Raw genomic sequence first — 12,825 nt, 5'->3', positions numbered from 1 at the left:
GATTCTAATACCCCCACCCGTGTGTGTATTCTTGTGTGTGTGTGTGTGTGTGAACGCATGGGCACGCATGTGTATGTACATATATATGTGCACATATATATGTATGTATGTATTTGTATTCTATAAGTTCTCTTCCTCTAATAATAAACATATGAAAATTTGCCAGCTTGAAGTCAAAGACTAACATCATAATTATAGTTTTCAAGACAGCAGTGGCTGGTTGTGGTGACTCGCACCTATAATCCCAGCTCCCAGGAGGCAGAGGCTGGTAAACTCTCTGAGTTCCAGGTCAGCCAGGGCTATATAGTGAGACCCTGTCTCAAACAAACAAACAAACAAACAAACAAACAAACAAAATTCCTATAGTCTGGGACAAAAATTAAGTCATGCATAGTAGCAGGGTGGAATTTTTATTGCGAACAGAACCTTCCAGCAAGTGTGGCACAAGGCAGGAAAGACAGACGTTTTCTCAAAGAAAGGATGGCACAAAAGACGTTTTCTGGTGAATTTAGCTAAGTGTGCCCCACTCCCGCCTTGTGAAGCAGCCACCTGGGATAGAGATGACGTCTGCCTAGGATGCTCAGGGTGCACCCATAGAGCAACACTGTTCCCTTTCATTTAAAAGCGGAAACATCTGTCAGGCGCAAAACGTTGCTCAAATCCAGGAGCAGAGAAGTAAGTCCCTGGGGAAAACGGAGGCGGGGGAAGGGGTGCTCATATCCCAAGACCTAAGAATTGGTGGAGGAATGGCCTCCAAACTGTGTGGTTCATCTTTGAAAAGCCTCAGGATTCAAGCCCTGCCTAGTGTCTGCAGCTGCGTGGATGGCTGAGGATAGAAAAGCAAAGGGTGGGTGGTCGCTGCAGGCTTCAGGACGATTCTTCAACAGTGACACCTTGTGGCCACTGTAAGAAACTGCAGTGCTAGCATCTGGGGGCTGGGGTCCAGGCAGGAAGCTAGAGTTCTTGAGCCTGGAGAAGAGCTACAAGGGAATTTTGAGAGAGACATACTGGACTCACAGTTCTGAGCGCTCTATCAATTCATGTGAAGAAAGAATATCACAACAGAGGCGTAACAATTGTCTTGCACCGCCATGCTTGTAAAGAGAGCCTGACGATTGACAACCAAATCAGATGGGTTGTTTAAAGCCCTATTAACATTACAAATACTGAAACTACTCGAAATGCAAGGTCAGTTTTAAAAGCAGAATATGAAAGTGTACGTAGATGTGACCCATTTGGTCCTATTTATCCCAAAGAGGAACCAGAGATAGCTATGAACACAGGCTGATCAGAGCTGTTCTCTGGCCGTGGCATGAAGCTGGCTTCTGATCTACAGCACCTGGCTTCTTTTTGACCTCCCCGAGTGGTCCCCATTGTGAGGAGGAGCATCTTCTGTAGTGAGCGTGCCTTCTGACTGAGAGGCATATACCTGTGAGCTGCCAGCTTCTGCTCACCATAGGTAAGCGGAACATTGGTGGGTGTGCACAGAACTCAGGGTGCTACTGAGCCCCAGAGCTTATGAATCATCATCATATTGTTATTACTATTACTATTATTATTATCATTATTACCCCTTTCTTTGAAACAGGGTCTTACTATGTAGCCCAGGCTGGCCCCAAACCTCCAGCCTCAGCTTCCTAAGGACAGGGGATTGCAGGTATGAGACACCATGCCAGAGTAGTTTATTCTCTTTTGGTACCACAGAGTGGTTTTGGTGTGGATGCTGCATGCAGGGGGATGTGGATAAAGCCCTGCTTCCTCAGCAAAAACAGACAGAGCTATTCCTGTCTTTGCTGAGTAAGTGTTTGGCCTGGAGAGACTCGGCCATGTGATGACCCAGGAGATATAATGACGAGAGGGACAGATGCAGAGGATGGTCTGCAAAGATGTAACCAGTTCTACTGACAGCTAGCGAGGAAGTCCCCAGGGAGACGCTGTCCCACATAACAACAGTCCTTTCTGGGAGTCTTGGCTGTGCTCTATCCCAGTGTTTCTCATTGAACACTCAGTGTGTGAGTTTACCCCCTCTCTGTTATGGGGAAGGTGACTGCCCAGACCTGTGCCCCTAGGAGACCAGTGATGTGGCCAGTTGCTGGCTCTAAGTTCACCTGCACAGAAGAGAGTGGTCCCAGTCACTGGGGACTTGACAGTCATGCTGAGCCTTCCTTCTGGTGGGAGTCGTTCCATTGCCAAATTCTCTCAAAGAGGACAACTCACTTGGTCATTCATTGGCTTTGCTGACAGAGACAGGGAACGTCTGTGTCATGCAAAGAAGTATCTGAACCTTTGAAGGCACCAGGGACCCGGAAGTCCCCGTCACCCTCTCTCATCTGTGAGCCAGCACACTTTGGAGTGCTTTCAGGGAGCAGATGTCTTCTGAGCCATAGCAAGCTTTAGGCTAGATCTGGGGTGGGAGGAGAGAAGAGCGGAGGCCTCACAGAGATCCACTAGGTGCCAAGAGTCTGCTGACGCTTGACTCTGTAAGTCCCTGTACCTGCACGATGGACCCATGGCACCTTGACCCAGAGGAGTGCAGGCATCAATATAACCGCATGCAGAGTCAGCCTGGCTCTGGATCAGCTCAGCTCTAGCTACAACCACCTCCAACCTTCATTCTTAACCTCACTGCAACCTGTGAAGCAGCTGTTGCCCCGTAACCTTCCCTTAGAGGCCAGGATTGCTGTGAGACCAAACACCAGGCTAAGCCGCACAGGTGTCCAGTGTGTCGGGATGGCTGTGAGCTATGCTGTATGGACACACAAGGATGGAGGATATCCAAGAGAGACACCTGCATTCCTGAACTGGGTGGTTCCATCTGGGTTGGACCCGGGCACGGAGTGAGTCAGGCAGGTGGAGAGAGGGGAATAATTGCCGGGCTGGGCTGTGGAGGGAGAAGGGAATTGCCAGGGGCTGCAGCAGTGGGGAGCAGAGGAAGAGCAGGGAGGCGGTCCCACTAAGGGAGAACATGCTGGCCACCAGGGTAAAGATCTGAGCCTTGCTCCATCTGTGTGTGTGTGTCTGTCTATGGTCATATTTGAAAGGACATCTTAAAGCACTCCAAGTAACCATTAACAAATAAATGGACACACAAAGTGTGCCTTCCCTGGAGGAACTCTAAGGACTTGCCTTATTCACCTTCTGCCTTCCAGAACTGACTTGCTATTTGTCCCGCTGAAGGTCATCTGTCAACAGGGGGTGAGTCCCTGCCAGGTTTGAGCGCTGCCTGGGACGTAAAACTTCCTGTTGCCACAAGCTCAGCAGTGTCCCCAGAGCCTCTGCCAGCAGCGCTTGCCACAAACAGGTTTAGGCTTTGGTTATTTAAGGTAAGAATGGTTTGGTGGGTCTAGTTGTGGCCAGGTACCCAGGGTACATGACAGACCTGGGGAAGAGCTGACTCCCTAGGACAGTGGTTCTCAACCTTTTCAACACTGCGACCCTTTAATACAGTTCCTCATGTTGTGGTGACCCCAACCATGAAATTATTATCGTTGCTACTTCATTACTGTAATTTTGCTACTGTTGTAAATCGCAAGGCAAATATCTGTGTTTTCCAATGGTCTTCGGCAAACCCTGTGGAAGGGTCCATTCGACCCCACCCCCACCCTGCCCGCAAAGGGCCACGACCCACAGGTTGAGAACCACTGCTCTAGAACTCTCTGATCACTTTGAGTCTCCATCCCAAGAAGAACACTCCCTCCACCGGCATCATGTCCTGTCCTCCTGGGTTTGGGCTTTGTGGATAACGATGGAAGGCCTGCCACACTAATGTCTCCACAGGGTACCCAAGGCTGACCTGTGATGTTGATGGGGGAGGAAATAGTGCCTTTAACATATGGTGATCCTGCCCCCTTAGCCACTAGTTCAGTTACCCGTGGTCTGAAAAGGTCACATGAAAAATTCTAGAAATAAAAAATTTGCAAGTTTCAACCAACATTTATTACTGTGCATTAGAATTGTTCTGTTTTGTCATTATCCTTACTAATCTCTTAGTGTGCCTAATTTATCGATTAAACCCAATCATAGGTGTGTGTGCGGGAATCCGCATTGTGTATTGGGTGGAGGGACAGTCAGCTGCTGCTGCAGGCGCTCGCCCGGGTGTCCCTGTGAGCACCAACTGCACAGACTCTGGTGTCAGAGCCCCGCCCCCTCCTCATTCTGACAGTTACATCTGGGCAAGCAGTGGCCAAAGGCAGGCGCGGGGTGTCTCCCCTGCACCCCAGAACCAGGGTGTTCATGGTGGTCCTCACACACACCTCTGAGAGAAGTGAACTGTAAACCCAGCCACACATGCTCTGTGGCCATGGGCGAGTCACGTGACCAGGGTGGGTCACAATTGTTTCTCCACCTGTATTCCGGTCCCCAAACCCATTAATCACAGAGTCATGTATCACCCCCAGATCCAGGGAGGTCACCACTGACCGGCACTGGACAGCCCTCTACTTTAGTTCTTCCAGCTCTAACACCCTCGATTTGTCTCCAGAATGAATTTTCTGCTTGCCTATTTCGGCCTGAGCCTGCCTCCGTGTGGGGGAGGCTTTTGTCACAAGGGAAAGGAGTCAGACAGAGGTGTGGTTAGAAACCCTGGTCAACCACTTGTTATTGTGTGACACTGGGTAAACTATTAACTTCTTTTCCTCATCTGAGAAATGTATGAGAAGCGGTACAGGTCAGGGCCTTTGTAATCACGAGAAACATAAAACCACCCAGCTCAGGGGCAGACAGCCCTCTGATAAGACCAGTGCCTTACCTGTCAGCAATAGTGTCCCCTGGAGGAACAGGACTGTCTCAGCTCTTAGGTTCTGCACCTGTAAGGCTTCAAAAAAAAAAAAAAGTCACTGTTGAAAGCTGGTGTTGAAACCCACGGTGTAACCTACCCACAGGGCCACTGGTTGCTACTGGCACACATGGTCGTCAGCAGCCTGCCCACTGGGCCTCTATGAATGGGTGTCCCAGGGGAACACTCCCAAGATGGCTGCGCTAGCTCACACACACAGACCCTGACTTTACTCTCAAACTGTATCCTTAGCAGGAGTGGGCCGTCAGCTTCACTTCCCCTGGGGTAGACATTCTGACTACAGCCCACATGTCTGACAATCTCCCAAGTGATACCCATGGTCTGGCTTAGAGGCTGCCCAGGGAGGCTGCTGCAGCTTCTTGGGGCAGTTTCAGGTAAGGCCACGGTGGTCCAGGAGGAAGGGGATGCTTAAGCCCACCGTGTGCATGAAGTCTCCTCTTAGTGCTGATACATTTGAACAATGCAACAAGGTGTGCAGAGCCCACCATGGTATCACACAGAGAAGTGTTCCTACTCCCTGCCTACTCCTCTCCCCCTCCACAACTGATAACTGCAAGTCCTTCCACAGGAGACAGGGTATCCAGCTGGAATCCACTCCATGCTGTCTTGCCAACTAGCTTTCCTCCAAGGTGACATGTTACTAAGATGGCATCTTTGACGCCTCTGTTCCCTCCTCTAAGCCTGATAAAAATCTGTCTGATTGGGCAAGTCTCTTGGCGCAAGGCCTGTGGCATTCTATGCTGTGTGGCTAACTGCCAGAGTTACATATGAATGTTCTGAGTGCTTCCGAACTGAGTGGGGCTGTTTGATTTCTGTTATTGGTTGAATGGCTGTAATTTATCCAAACATTAAAGAAATCCCTACTGAAACATAAAACCTTCCCTAGCCACACTATACGTTTTATCCTAACTCTTATTCTCAGATCATTTCAAGCCCATTAATTTCTGTTCTCTATCAGAAAGTACAAAAGCAAGTCATAAATAATGGTGCACACTCTTAATCTCAGCGCTCAGGAGGCAGAGGCAGGCAGATCTGTGAGTTTGAGGGCAGCTTTGTCTGCAAAGTGAGTTCCATAACAGCCCGGGCTATGCAGAGAAACTTTGTCCTGAAAAACAAAAAACAAAAGCAAACAAGAAAAAGTGATATAAGCCTTATTTAAGGGCTGCTAAAGAGTTACCAGGTTACAGATATAATAAACTAGACAAAGCCATTAATGTCAGCATTATATGGAGTACTGAGAGTCACGAGAATAATCCCATCACAGCCGTGCTCAACAACACAGCCTCACTCCGGAAGTAATTCCCACCTCCATCATGATTTATTTTAACACTTCTCTGACAGGCTTAGTGAGCAAAGCTCTTGTTTAACCTGCTTAAATTTAGTCTTTAGTGGCCTCAACCAAGAATGAGTTGGGCAGAGATGAGAGGGAGACTTGGGACATGAGTGTGTGTTTGCACGGCCGTCCGTGAGAGCCCTTGCTTGGCTGATGATTTGAGTTGTTTAGATACATTTTCACAAGCCTATGTTTCTCTCCGCTTTAACCTTCACATATGTGCACTCAGTATTCCTTCACCAGATGTTAAGCAAGAGGCCACTGTACCATTTGCATGTTCATGGGTAGGGCAATATTTTTATTGTCTTTACCCCGACCAGGATTCACGGCATCCTCTTGTTTCCATAGCCTCCGAGGAGAGCACACAGGATGTCTACAGCCGGTGATGCCCGCCATCGGGTAGGGAACTCACTTCTGCTCTCTCCTGTTGGGCTACCCTCTGACCCAAAGTTGACTTTCCTAAAATCTGTTCTAGCAAGTCATATCTGATATGACAATTGCACCATCCCATTAAACATAGCCACGTGCCAAATTACCTATCTGTCCACCACTGACCGTGGGTACCATGGTGGTTCATAGGTGTGCAGCTGGCTATTTGTGTAAGCATATTCCAGAACGTTTGTACAATGACCGAGTGCCCGGTGGCGTACTCTCAGAGTGTCTTCCCATTGTGAAGTGATTCGCGACCTTAATGCATAAACCACGAAACTGTGAATGCATAAAGAATAGTAAATCTGCAATCTCAGTAAGAAGGAGTCACTGAAAACAAAGGTCTGACGGAGCCGGAGTGAGATAACTGGAAACTGGGGGGCGGGTGATGAAGAGCCCTGCACGCCCATTGCTTCAAGCACGTCTTTAGAGGCTGCACAGACAGGCTCAGCAGTAAAGAGCACCAACAGTTCATCTGTTCCCCAACCAGCCTGATCAGGAGGCTCTAAACCACCTGTGACTCCAGCTCCAGCCCCAAGGCTCCTCTGACCTCTGTGAGCACCTGCACTCATGGGTACAAACCTAGACACACACACAAACACACACACACACACACACACACACTCATAAAAAATAAATCTTTAAAAACTTCTTTAATTTTTTATTTCTTCCACATACTGATGAATAGGTATGACTGTGCAAAGACAAAGTGAATTCCAGAAGGAAAAGAAATGGGCCCTACGGCAGTGGGAGTCAGATAAATGTAACTGCATTTTTTTAAAAATTTTATTTATTTATCATGTATTCAGTATTCTGTCTGAATGTATGCCTGCAGGCCAGAAGAGGGCACCAGATCTCATTACAGATGGTTGTGAGCCACCATGTGGTTGCTGGGAATTGAACTCAGGACCTTTGGAAGAGGAGGCAGTGCTCTTAACCACTGAGCCACCTCTCCAGTCCGTAACTGCATTCTTTAAGGATAAATAAATGTTAAATAAATATTCTCTTAAAGACTTAAAATATTTTTACTAATTGAGAAAACCCTACGATGTATTGGGGTCATACACCCCCCCCACTCATCTCCCTAATTCCACCCAGATCCACCCTTATCCCCTCATCCCTCTTGGTCTCATGTTCCTTTTTTGTTTTGGTTTGGTTTTTTTTGTTGTTGTTGTTTGTTTGTTTGTTTGTCGAGACCGGGTTTCTCTGTGGCTTTGAAGCCTGTCCTGGAACTAGCTCTTGTAGACCAGGCTGGCCTCGAACTCACAGAGATCCATCTGCTTCTGCCTTCCAAGTGCTGGGATTAAAGGCATGCGCCACCACCGCCTGGCTCATGTTCCTTTATTGTGTAAGATTTGTCCATTTTTACTTTATGTGTATAAGTCTTTTACCTCTATATTTGCATTTACACCACATTGGTGCAGTGTCAACAGAGAAGAGGGAACTGGATCCCCTGGAACTGGAACTACCGGTGGTTGAGACTGTCATGTGGGTGCTGGGAACTGAACCCAGTCCTCTACAAGAGCAGTCAGGGCTCTTAACTGCTGAGCCATTTCTCTAGATGTAGACCAGGCTTCTTCCCTTTTTAAAATAACCCATATGTGTGCATTTTTTAATCGATGGTTTCCATTGTCCTATACAGAAATGATCTCACTGCCTCATGCTAAAGATCCCCAGTCCTATACATGGATGGATCCTTGGAAGCTGAATTCAAAAGACAAAACTCCAGTGTACACTTTCCGTGCTTTTTCAGATAATACAGAATACAAACACCAGTCTATAATTTGTGCCACAGTTTGCTACCCAAAAGAATGCTTCCCTATGAGTAGTAAAGAGAATCCTGTTGTGTTTATTGCAACAGCAAACTCCATGTTATCTTGTGGATTGGAAGAAACATCATATCGTTCTCGTGTCCCTGAGTGTTGGTCAGGCCTTTGTCCTCATCATGGGTTCCACGCCAGTCACTCTCTGAGTCTCTCATTCAACTGCCACAAAGAGCTCCTGGGTATGTCCTGAGAGCTTTAGGTTAAATCTCCAGACCTCTGACTGGGCAGTGGTGATGCACACCTTTAATCCCAGCACTCAGGAGGCAGAGGAAGGCAGATCTCTGAGGCCAGCCAGGTCTACAGAGCAAGTTCCAAGAAGACCAGGGCAACACAGAGAAATCCTATCTTAGCGGGGGGTGGGGAGGGGGGCGGGCGGGGAGGATCTCCAGATTTCTGATACTGCCCTTAGCATTCCCACACAGAAATGCTCCCAGGCAGAAATGGGAAGAAGAGGAGAACTCAGAGCCTGAGAAGAAATATTCGTCTTTGGGTCAAACATTCAACCTACACCTCCTTTTCCACTTGGCCCCAGGACTGTGTGAAGAGCAAGGAACAAACCCAGAGAGTGCAAACGTCAGAATGTGACCCTGCAAAGGCGAACTCCAGGAGGACTGGATGGCATACAAACCCTCTCTATTCCAAGAAGCCCACTAAGCATGAGAGAAGTCCGGATCCCCATGAAGCAGCGGGGTGGGCTGCAGAAGGAAGAAGGCTTTTGTTCTGGGCTCATTCTGACTCCTGTATCTGGTCTGCAGTTAATAATTACCACTTTCTTTTTTTAAATGCTACTTCAGCAAAGCCAGAGTGTCACCAAGAGAGGAGGAACACTACAAAGGAGATTAAAATGTATAAATAAACCCTGCAAAGCCCAGCAAGGGCTGGGCTGCGACCTCCACATGGGAATCAAACGTGGAGCCTTTGGGAACGTGGTTCTCTTCTGCTGGCCTGGTCTCCACCCCCAAATGCATGTCTCCTGCCCACCAGCTTCCTGCCTTCTTCTCGTCTCCTAACAAAATGAAAGTGTCTGGATGCCCAGAGATGGTGAAACAAGGTACCCTGTACGCCCCACCGTGCCAGAACTCACTTAAGAACTTCTTTTTTTAATTCTTTTATTTATTATATATACAGTGGTCTATCTGCATGTATGCCTGCACACCAGAAGAAAGCACCAGACCTCATTACAGATGGCTGTGAGCCACCATGTGGGTGCTGGGAATTGAACTCAGGACCTCTGGAAGAGCAGCCAGTGCTCTTAACCTCGGAGCCATCTCTCCAGCCCTGCTTGAGAACTTCTTGAAGGAAGGTGGGTCCCAGCAGCCAATGTCAGCATCAACACTACAACAAATCTACCAATGGCCAGTGAAAATGCAATCAGAAAACTCCAAAAGCTATCTGTCTCGTGCTGACCTCAAATTCTACCCACATGTAGAGTGCGGAGCAGAGAGACAGCAAAGACAGTCATGGCCGAGAAGGAGCGTGCACAAAAATACAACGCATGCACACACACAATACATATACACACAAAGAGCATAGGACGAGTACCTCTGTAGAGATGTCAGGCTTACGTCAGACACAAAGTTCACCTGCATCTCAGCCTTGCCCATCCCAGCCCCCCCCCCCACCCCCGCAGTCGTGCTGAAGTTCAGTGTGAGGGTCTCCATGGTAAGTTCTGCACCTGCCAACCATTCCTGTAAGAGCTAAGCATCAGACAACCATAATGATAACTTGAATGTGACTCATAGCTAGCTATGAGACATGGAGAAATCTAGTTGAAACTAGAAATGAAATTTCCTCCCTTGTGGCTAGTTCTTGTGCTTTTAGAAGGTGCTATTTAGGCTGCAGGAGGGGAGAAACCATAAATGGTTTAGTCCAGTAATGAACAGGGTATGCTATACTACCCACCTGCTAGAAAGTATATGTGACCGGAGCAGCGGTGGCATAAATGCCAAGGGGTAACTGATTGTTTTCTGATTGGGTTTGAGGACTAGACCACAGAATGGAATTGATGCCTGGTACTTTAAACCTGATCAAAATCCTGTGCCTGGGGAAGTCATAGTTCCCAGGGAGGAACCTACTTCAGTTGTTATGCTAAATGAACATATTGTCAAATTGCCTTCTAAAGATTGACTACGCACATAAATCAGTTCTCTCGGCTTTGGTCAGAAACACTTGCTTTTGCAATGGACAGTGATTCATACTGAAACTGATAACTGGCCAAGTGCTGAGAATAAGTGCTTAACTCTAAACAGGGCATCTTTATCACGCCTTCTCTTCTCAAGACTCCAGGGACATCACTGAAGAGAGGGCGCAAAGCATGTTGGAGTTGAAGACTAAGGAGGGGGCGCTTTGAGATGCTCTCTTCTAGACATGGCATGGCCACTGCGTTCTGGAATTCCCAAAGCTACGGTTCCCTACACTAGACCTACACACAAGGTCAAGTCCGGAAGACCACTCGGTGTTCCAGCACAGGTGGGGGAGGGCTCATGGGGCGCCACCCTTCGCTGGGGAGTCATTGCTGTTGAGGTCTGCTGGTGGGGGGAGTGTCGCCTTGTCTTCAGGGGTGTGGCTGCGGGTAGACCACCCATGCTCAGAGGCACTGCTGTATCCCCCTGGCACATGGTCATGCCTTCCTGGAAGGATGGTTCGGACACAGGCACGCGCTGCCAAAGCCTGGCAAAGAGAAAGACAGATTTCCAGCTAGGATTTCTGTCACAAATACCCCCTCTCCACTTAACTGATCTCCCACCTCATGCTGGCAAACTGCCAGGCTGTGAACTGGTTGCCCAGAAGTCCAACTGCTTCCCAGGTCTCATGAACTATGACATTCAGTGCCTCTAAGACTAGGCTCACCCGCCCGGAGCAGCCTGGGCTATGGGCGCTAAGACAAAGAAAGAGAAACACCCGGTAGCTACAGCTATCAAAAGCATTGCGTGCTTAAGAACAGTTGCAGGCAAACCATTTCCAATAGGAGCTGCTATTCCTGACTCCGAGGTATAAAACACTTGTGGTAGGAACAAGAAATAGATGCTCCTCCCTGGCAAGAATGCCAGGCTGTCACTGAAAACCTGTAGGTGGGCACCCAGGATGACATCTCAGCATCGCTGGCTCTGTTGACAGCAAAAGCACCTGAGTTGAAGTCATCTAGACTCCGCCTGGTCTTCTTTTGCTTTTGTTTGCTGTATACTTTTTTTTTTTTTGTTCCCAAGACCCGGTTTCTCTGTAGCTTTGGAGCCTGTCCTGGAACTAGCTTTTGTAGACCAGGCTGGCCCCGAACTCACAGAGATCTGCCGGTCTCTGCCTCCTGATTGCTGGGATTAAAGGTGTGTGCCACCACCGCCCGGCTAGCTTGCTATGTACTTCATAAACTCACTTCTTGGAACCTGAAGTGTGACTGCCGTAGGTCATTCTCTAGACAGAATGGCCACCTGAAGCATTCTTGGTTTGCATTGTCGTCTGAAGGAGATGACAGGCATGGAGCTTTGCTATGACGAGCTCGTCCTGGCAGGAAGTGTGGGTTGATTTGGAGTAGAACAGGAGCTTGCCTTAGATGGGGGAGACTGAACTCGACTCTGAGCAGAAATTCAGGGGAGGGAGTGTCTAACAAAGCTAGCGAGGTAGATGTAATTATGAGAAGAGGGAGGCCTTATAGATAGCTCATTTGTTAAGGGCATTTGGTGTTCTTTCAGAGGACCCAAGTTCGAGTCCTGGCACCCACACCAGGCGACTCACACCACCTGTAAATCTGAAGTCTGCCTCCTTGGGTACCTATATTCCACCATTGTGCATAAACCACCTCTCTACATACATATAATTTTGAAAAAAAAAAGCAATAACAGGAAGCCGATGGTGTATTGGCAGAAAAGGATAAACAATACAAAAAAAAAAAATCACAAGTTCAAAACCCATGACATCACAGTCACTTAGCACAGCAGCATTTAACTCAGGGGTGATGGTGTTGTAATGCCACCTTATAATGATATAGTTGTAATGATGTTGCTCTTCAGAAATCGTATGTTATGTTACAGAAAATAAGAACATTATTATAGAAGGGATTCAAGGGGGCTGGAGAGATGACTTAGCAGTTAAGAGCACTGAGTGCCCTTCCAGAGTTCAATTCCCAGCACCCACATGGCAGCTCACAGCTGTCTGTAACTCCAGTTCTGGGGGGACCTGACAGCCTCACCCAGATATACATGTAGGCAAAACACCAATGCATATAAAATAAAAACAAATAAATTTTTTAAAAAAGAAGGTATTAAAAAATGGTAAGTACAGGGGCAGAAGAAGTAACTCAGAACACATACTGCTCTTCCAGAGGACCAGAGTTCAATTCCCAGCACCCAGGCAGGCATCTCACAATTGCCTGTAACTCCAACTCCATGCCTCTGTCTTCATTGGGAACCTTCACACACGTGCTCACATACACACACACACACACACAC

This window comes from Alexandromys fortis, unplaced genomic scaffold (genome assembly GCF_014885135.2).
Source record: "Alexandromys fortis isolate MF-2015 unplaced genomic scaffold, M_Fortis_MF-2015_v1.1 scaffold_118, whole genome shotgun sequence".
Taxonomy (NCBI): domain Eukaryota; kingdom Metazoa; phylum Chordata; class Mammalia; order Rodentia; family Cricetidae; genus Alexandromys; species Alexandromys fortis.
This window is presented reverse-complemented; position numbering follows the sequence as displayed.